Here is an 8,185-nt window from a genome sequence, read left to right as displayed (position 1 = left end):
TATCTCCAACTGCCTGAATGGCTCTAACTGCCAATTTCCCCCCAACATTATGTCAGCTATCACTGGTTGCTCACAGAGAGAGGCAGAACTTGTCCTATCTGCCACATGTGCCTCCTCATTGTCTGGGAGGAGGCCTTCCCAGGTCTCTACCAGCAGCAATGAACACTTACCACTTCATTAAGGACTATGTACTTGAAGATTATAAGAAGTTGTCTGAATCATTTTTAAATGTATTTTTTCTGTTGGTACCTAAAACATATGCACTTTAACAAAATAATTTCACATTTTCTTTATTACATTTATAGAAAAAACCCCCCCCAAAAAAAAACCACCCCCCCCCCCCCCCCCTTTTAAACAATACTTCAGCATACTCACAATCTAAACATTTTTACATGCTCTTTCTTCTTCTTCTCTCTTCCTGAATACGGCACCTGCCACTACATTTTCGTGTTCTCTTAGGTGCACCAGATCAAAGTTAAAGTCCTGTAGCAAAAGACTCCAACAACAGAAGTTTCCTGTTGTTCACCTATAATGCAACTAACACAACAGGGAGTGGTTAGTGAGTGTGTAGGGTGAATCCCCCAATAGGTACTGCTTCAATTAATTTGATGCCCGTACCATGGCTAAGCACTCCCTCTCCACCATCACCAGGTGTTGTTTTCTAGGAATCAGCTTTCTATTTAGATAAATCCCTGTTACATGATAGTCAATGGTCAATAAGGGGAAGGGGCTATAAAGGTACTTTTGCCCTTCTGTCCACTTCTCTAAACCTTCTGGCAGGCTTCACAGTAATGACAGTAGTCAGCCCCTTGCTATGCCTGGCAAGTAAAGGTTAGGCTACAACCTATTACACATCCTTGATATTCCAAAATGACTAATACACAGAATATCATGGGCAATTTGTAGATGTTCTCTGTATTTGCAGGGTATTGTAAGCTGCTTTATGGATTTCAGTGGAGCACCTTTCTTCTTTGGCTCCTATACTTTGTACAGTAATTTTTAACTTGTTAAATATCACTTGTTCTGTAATCTGTGCAGAAAAAAGTATTTCAGATTTTGCAGCTAGGTTTCTCAGAGTCTCCAAGGGTGGATCACTTTGAAATTCCTGTTTGAACACATTCTGATCCTTGCACTCCAGGATACATGCATCAAAGTCACTATTATATTAAAAACCAGAAAACATCATAGAAACTTGGTTGGTGACCTTGGGCTGGTTACACATTCTCTGCCTAACCTACAGGGGTCTTGTGAAGCTAAAATGGAGGAGAATGATATAAGCTGCTTTGGTTCCTTACTGGAAAGAAAAGCATAGTATAAATATATGCCAACTATTTTGGTTGTAAAAGTGTGCCCAATAAGATCTTTATATAAACATAGCCCTGACCTGTATAGTCCAGGCTAGCTTGATCTCTTAAACTAAGTAGGGTCAGCCCTGGTTAGTATTTGGAAGGGAAACATCCAGGGAAGTCCAAGGTTGCTACAAAGAGTGCAAACCACCTCTGCTCATCTCTCATCTTGAAAACCCTATGGGGCTGCCATAAGTTTGATGTGATTTGATGTGTGTGTGTGTGTGTGTGTGTATATATACATCACACTTGAATCATTTGAACGCTATACAGTAGGTGTTATATTTGTTCTTACTATATAATTAAAATATACTTACTATAGAGTTCAAATGATTTAAATGTGATTTGGTAAATAGAAGACATGATGATCCAACAATTCAAACCAAAAAAATCCTAGAAGCAAGCAAGGGGAGAATTATTTTTTGTCCCAAAGCTGTGTTCTGTGCAGCCCACTCCCAAACTATGGTAATTTTGGATTCTGATGCCCAAGCCAGATTCTACATGTACTCTTATTTGTATACATACATAAATGCATATGCAACTAACTTCCACTGAACTCTGATAGGACCCCATCACTATATACTTGAACATGCAGATTAAATTATTTAAATGCCATGAATGAAGAAGCTATGTTGGACTTCTTACACATCCCAATTCCCATACCTCTCTTGCTTCAAGGCTGCCCTGCAACATGTACATGAGTCATTATAACATGTCATTGCATTTTACAACTATTATGTCTCTGTTACAGCTTGATCCTAAAATTGTGTTAAATTAGTGTATGTTTGTATTTATGGGTCACATTTCCTAATCAGAGTTTATATGTGCACTATTGCTACGTTCCACTGTTTGTACGTAAGCACAGATCACCACTAAACAAATATGGTTTGTGCTGGAGCAGCAGCAGCTGAATAGAAGCAACAGTTCCTTTCTCCATCCTGGTAAAATATAACAGCATCTTAATGATGCCTTTTGTAGTCACTAACTGGGTCCTTTTGCATGTAGCCACTGGTGTTGATAACTCACAGTGTAGTAATTAATGCAGATTTCTGTATATGCCAATCTAAGAAATTCAGCAACATATTCCAATTGCTTTTTATCATATTAGAATAATTACATACCTGCAACTGAATAGACAATAAAACAGATTCTTGAGATAAAAATAAAAAGCTATGTAATCAATGCATTAAAAAAACTGGTCACCCTTGTTTATAGAAATTCTTCGTAGTCTTATTCCTATTTTGTAGACCAACTCACATTTCCCTAGCAGTAGAAGTAGCTACAGAGGGAGGTTACAGTCTCTTTTTCTGAAGATTTTCAAAAAAGGGCTGTGCAGGTGTCTATTGGGAACACTTTAGCTATAAAACATCCTGATTTGAGAACAGGGGAAGAAGATCCATTGGGTCCATTCCAATTCATTATATCTGTAGCTGTTTCCTAGGATTCCGGCAGTGGGGGGATTGACATAGAAACTGTCAGAGATAATGGGCTTTTAGATGACATTGTGGTACTCTTGTAAGTTGCTGTGCTGATCTATACTTCCTATTGCTCTCAGTAGATATTTGGTTTTAAAATGTCAGCCTAGCAACTTATTAAACTGCTATAAACTAAAAAAAATCAACTGACTTTTTATTATGATGCATAATTTATCATTTATGGATTATGTCAAATGACAGTAAACCCTTGTAATCTGAGGGCATTATGCAATTATTGAAGAATGGTTTCTCATTATCAATTTGTGTTTATACACTCCAATTTTTCAGGGAGCAAAAATATCTTGTGCCACTTCAGCAAACTGCATCTTTTACCACAATATGTGTGCATGTGTATCTTTCCAAGACAACAACTTGAGATCCCTATTAACACATTTTCAAAACAGCATGTTTTCCATATGTTACGAGTTTAAAGACACTGCCACCATACAAGGCATTTTAACAGTATCAGTACTGTACAGTACAGTAACAAACAAACGAAAGCTGTTCATATCACAAGTAATGTGAGTGTATGTGATACACTTCAGTGTGCTATATAAATGCTAGAGTATTATACACCAGTGAGTAGCACTTTTGCCCAGCATATTCCTGTAGTGTCCCCAGAACCTCATTTTCCCCATTCACACACATACACAGTTGCAGGTACAAGCAATGTTGATGCAAGGCCTGATTAAATATGACCCTGGCAGGCAGAACATCTTAGCTTTCACACAACCAAACATCTCATTCAAACCATGCTGTTACGAGCATTGTACACAACTGTAAAGGACCAGGACACTGCTGGAGCAGCATATCCAAAAGGAGAGTGGTGACTGGTCAATAGTTTAAAATCCTTAAGACCCAAAGGGGATTTTTCTTTTTTAAATTTTAATCACATTCAAAAATTAAAACAATGGTACAGCAACACCAGTAAAATAAAAAAGGGGGCTCTTAAATTAAATTAAATATAACAAGTATAAAGTTATTTTGGAATTTCACTGTTCTTTGCCAAATAATTTAAAATAGGGGATAAGGTTCTTTTAAACTTAGAAACCATTGCTGATGAAGACAAAGAATTAAAATAAAAAGTTACTTTAGCTAAAATTGTTCCCAAAGTCTGGAGTGCCAAGTTGAAATAGATGGGGCTGAAGGAGATTTCCATTGAGAAGCGATTGCAAGTCTTTATTTGATAGTAAGATTGTTTCCATGTTGGTAAATCGTCATTCGGAAGTAATGCCAGGAGTAGATGTTTGGGTGTATCATCTAGTTGGATCTCAGTAACCGTATAGATTGTCTTCAGCACCGTATGCCAAAAATGCTGGAGCACTGGACAGGTAAGCCAACAGTGGAGGTAATCATCCTCAGAACCACATTTTTTCCAGCATGCTGGGCTCAGTCCTGGAGTAGCATGTGTGAGGGCCAAAGGGGATTTCTTAAGGCATATCCTACCTACCAACTTCAAGGCAGCTGAAACCATTTGTCCTTCTATTTAACTCATTGACTGACCTCTCGTGTCACTCTAGAACTACCCGTAATAAGTGGTGCAAATGTCAAGCATACAGGTGGAAGGCCACATACCTCAAGAACCCTATGGACTCCCACAAGCCACAACTACTGAAATTCATCCCTGCACTGGCTTTTTGAAGTATGTATACAGAATGGATATGACTGGTTTTATTTATTGAGGCAGCTGAAATCATGTCCTAGTGTCTCTGCAATACTCTGGAAAACCTGATGCAATATTCAAGCTGTCCATCATGAATCAATGAATATCCTTTTTTTGGTTTGTTTTGTTTTAAAATGTGGCTCCCTGTGCACTTTAGCACAGTTTTTTTAAATAATTTTTTTTCTTTGAGTATACACATCTATAGACACAACAGAAACGAACAACACATCTTGAATCCTAACCCTAATAACACAATTATATTGATCTATTGTTCTTGTTCATTTTTATATAACCAATTATACAGTTTTAACTAAGTTTTTTGAAAGACTTCATCTTTTCCACAGAGTTTTTGAGTTAAATTGTCCATTTCAGCCACTTCTGTAATTTTGTTGATAAAGTCTTGCTTTCGTGGTATTTCTTCTCTCATCCTTGCTGCAGTTAATAAATGAACAATCAGATACTTATCATATTTATGTATGTTATCCGGTAATATATTTAATTAAAATATTTCAGGGTCTAAAAGAATCTGAGTTTTTGTTATTTGTATTAATATTGTATGTATCTCCTTCCAGTACCTTTTAACTACATTACAGGACCATCATATATGATAGAAAGAACCCACATGAGATTTACATTTCCAACACTTATCACTTGAACTAGAATAAAAGCGGGCTAGTCTGTCAGGTGTTAAATACCAGCGGTGGAACATCTTAAACACATTTTCCTTCAGAGGTATTGCCTTCAAGCATTTTACATTTTGCCACATCCTATCCCATTTATTTAATTCAATAACATTCTCTAAATTTCTTGCCCATGCAATAATTAGAACCTTTACAGTCTCATCCTGCATCTTGTATTCTAATAATAATGACTCCAATTTACAAATAAGCTTATCATCAGATTCTAGAAATATTTTATCAAGTTCGGAAAAAACAGTGTAAAAACCTATTTGTTTGTCTTTGCTGTATTTAGACACCAATTGGTTCCTTTCCCACCAAGATAAATGAATACCTTGGGATTGTAGTGTTTCCTGTGATTTTAACTCATTATTTTTGTGGAGAAGGACTTCATAGCTCGAAGAACGGGTTTCCGTGATAAGACTGGGTAGGGATATAGATTCCAAGGCGGCTGCAATACTCTGGCAAACCTGATGTGATATTCAAGCTGTCCATCATGAATGATGGTTTGTTTTGTTTTAAAATGTGGCTCCCTGTGCACTTTAGCACAGTTAAGAGGAAAAGTATATAGAATCTTTATAATCCAAAGCAAACCCACTGAAACAAAGGATTCACAAATTGCCAACTATTACTGAAGATGCTTTACTTGTTGATTTCATATTATAAATGCATTACTACTAAATTTGTAATCATCTACTGTAGTTGTACATATATAAATTGCTCCTAGCTGTGCGCCCCACTACTTGCTCCCTAGATCTGTGCCCTCTGTGGCCACGCTGGGTTCCGAGGTGCCCTTAGGGAAATAGTCAACAAGTCCCTCTCAATGGGACTGTTCCCAGGAGCACTTAAGGAAGCAGTAATACGTCCTCTCCTCAAAAAACCATCCTTGGATCCGGCTGAATTGGCGAACTACTAGCCGGTTTCCAACCTGCCCTATTTGGGAAAGTTAATAGAGAGTGCTGTAGTGATGCAGATTCAGAGCTTTTTGGATGACACTTCCATTTTAGACCCCTTCCAGTCCGACTTTCACCCGGGGCACAGGACAGAGACAGCGCTGGTCGCCCTCACAGATGACCTCCGGAGGCATCTGGATTGAGGCGGATTGGCAGTGCTGTTGATGTTGGACCTGTCAGCTGCGTTCAACACCGTCGACCATCAGGTACTAGCCCACCGCCTCACCGATGCTGGAATTCAGGGGCTTGCCTTGCAATGGCTCGTCTCCTTCCTCCAGGGCAGGTGACAAAGGGTGGTGCTGAAGGAACAGCTTTCCCAAAGGCACCCACTTGATTGCGGAGTGCCTCAGGGGACTGTGTTATCCCCAATGTTATTTAACATCTATATGTGTCCCCTTGCCCAGATTGCACGGAGACATGGACTGGGCTGTCACCAGTACACTGATGATACCCAGCTCTATCTGCTGTTGGGCAGCTGGTCCAACTCCAAACCGGAATATCTTGACCAGGCGCTACAAGATGTGGCTGGTTGGCTCAGGGTAAGCCAACTGATACAGAATCCATCGAAGATGGAGGTCCTGTGCATGAGCTGGGGTGGATTGGGGGTGGGGACCCCACTCCTGACCTTTGACGGGGCGCCATTGGTGCCAGCGCCAGAGGTTAGGAGCTGGGGAGTGCTCCTGGATCCCTCCTTAACAATGGAGGCCCAGGTAGCAGCCACTGCCAGGTCAGCCTTTTATCATCTTCGACTGATTAGGCAGTTGTTTCCCTTCCTTGAATGCAACGACTTGGTAACAGTGATCCATGCGATGGTCACCTCGAGGCTGGACTACTGTAATGCTCTCTACATGGGGCTGCCCTTGTTACAGATCCGGAAGCGATAGCTGGTGCAAAATGCTGCAGCCAGGCTGCTGATGGGCCTCCCATTATGGGAGCACATTCAGCCTGCGCTGAAGGCATTGCACTGGCTACCGATAGCATACCGAATCTGCTTTAAGGTGCCGGTTCTTACCTTTAAAGCCCTTTATGGCCGGGGACCTACATACCTGAGGGACTGCCTTTCCCCACACATCCCCCAGGGAGCACTACAATCAGGGTCTCAACATCAACTCACCCTCCCCGGACCTAAGGACACCTGGCTGGCTTCAACCAGGGCTAGGGCTTTTTTGGTGGTGGCTCCTCTCTGGTGGAAAGAGCTCCCGAATGAGATCAGGGCCCTGCAGGACCTTATGCAGATCCGCAGGGCCTGCAATACAGAGCTGTTTAATACAGTCATTTAATTAGGAGCTGCCCCGGAGAGGGTGCCCTGCCCTCTTGAAACCTTGAGGCAGCCTGAGTCACCTGTCTTAGACCCAGACCGTCCATCAGGACAGCATGGAAGTCGAGCGTCATTTCAAATGGAATACCAAACTGATATCTGTATATTGGTTCCATCTGGATCTTAGCACCTTTTTAATGTTTAATTATTAATTGGGTTTATGACTTTTACTATTTATTGTTATTTCTGTAGTTTTATCTTGTTCTTAACCGTGCTGAGCCAGCCATGGCTGGGAAGGCATGGTATAAATATAATAAATAAAATAAATAAATAAAGTGAAGAACTAAGAATTCATTTTTTAAAAAAAATCACCTAAAATGCCAACCTCAAATAAAAAGGAACCAAAGGCCAAGTATACTGTTTGTAGGAATGCAGGCATAAAATTTACCATGGGAAAGCCCATCCTGGTTCATTCCTACAAATTTTCACACCCTTATTTCTCATCAAAAGAGAACTGCTTACTCACCACTGCCCACACACATTCTTTCCATCCTTTCACTCTTTCAAAGGCTTAGCTATCATCAGCTTCAGTTTCCCTAACCCTAGTCCCCTCCCAGCTCACCACCAGACATAGTTTCTCTCCTACTAATCATAATTATCACATAATACACTTGCACATAAACACTAGAAAAACTGTGAAAACTAGCAGTGAAACAGACAGCTACCAGTAGCAAAAGGTCATTAGGTGGATGGTACCCTCTTAACAAAACAAAATACTGGTGATGGAAGTGAAGAATCCTAGTGTCAGGAATG

This window comes from Gekko japonicus, unplaced genomic scaffold (assembly GCF_001447785.1).
Source record: "Gekko japonicus isolate JY-2015 unplaced genomic scaffold, Gekko_japonicus_V1.1 scaffold2466, whole genome shotgun sequence".
NCBI lineage: Eukaryota > Metazoa > Chordata > Lepidosauria > Squamata > Gekkonidae > Gekko > Gekko japonicus.
The sequence above is the reverse complement of the archived record's forward strand: the minus strand, read 5'-3'. Positions refer to the sequence as shown.